Source organism: Chrysochloris asiatica, unplaced genomic scaffold (genome assembly GCF_000296735.1).
Source record: "Chrysochloris asiatica unplaced genomic scaffold, ChrAsi1.0 scaffold00115, whole genome shotgun sequence".
Lineage (NCBI taxonomy): Eukaryota > Metazoa > Chordata > Mammalia > Afrosoricida > Chrysochloridae > Chrysochloris > Chrysochloris asiatica.
Genome location: NW_006408633.1, coordinates 6,891,322 through 6,892,168, shown reverse-complemented (window position 1 = coordinate 6,892,168; position 847 = coordinate 6,891,322).

Sequence of the window (847 nt, the reverse complement as noted above, 5' to 3'; positions counted from 1 at the left end):
ACACACACACACACACCACACACATATGATTCCCTGGTTTTGCTTCTCTAGATAACCCAGCCTAAGACAGAGACCATGTTGTCAAAAGTTTTTTAAAAAGCTTTTCTTGATAGCAGAAATGATCAATGTTGGATAAGTTGGGGAGGGGATTTTTTTTTTAAATGTTCATAGCTTTAGGAAAATAACTTTTAAGAAGGAATTATGTAACTGCTAAATTCATTCAAGAGTAAGGATAAAATAAAAGCATTAGAAGAATAATCAAGATTAAGGAAGCTTTTGTAAAAATTTCAAAGTTCTTATAGAAGGGACAACAGCTCATATGTCAGTTTGTCATACTGTGGTAATTTGCATATTGCTGTGATTCTAGAAGATATACCACTGATATTTTAAATACCAGCAGGGTCATCCATGGTGGATAGGTTTCAGATGAGCTTCTAGACTAAGACAGGCTAGAAAGAAGGAGACACAGAATACTTCTGAATATTTAGTCACTGAAAACCTTATGAATAGCAGTGAAACACAGTCAGATAGCACCAGAATATTGAGTATTGAAACATTATGAATAGCAACAGAATATTGTAAGATATAGTGCCAGATGATGATCCTCTCAGATAGAAGACATTTAGTATGCAACTTGGGAAGAGCTGCCTCCTCAAAACAGAGCTGACTGTGATGTTATAGATGGAGTAAAGCTTCTGGTACCTTCATTTGCTAATGGGGCACAGCTTCAAATGAGGATAAATAGATGTTGTTATTATTGTCAGGTGCCATCAAGTCAGAACCGACTCATAGAGACCCCACGTACAGCAGAACGAAACAATGTCCGATCCTGGGCCAACCTCACTAC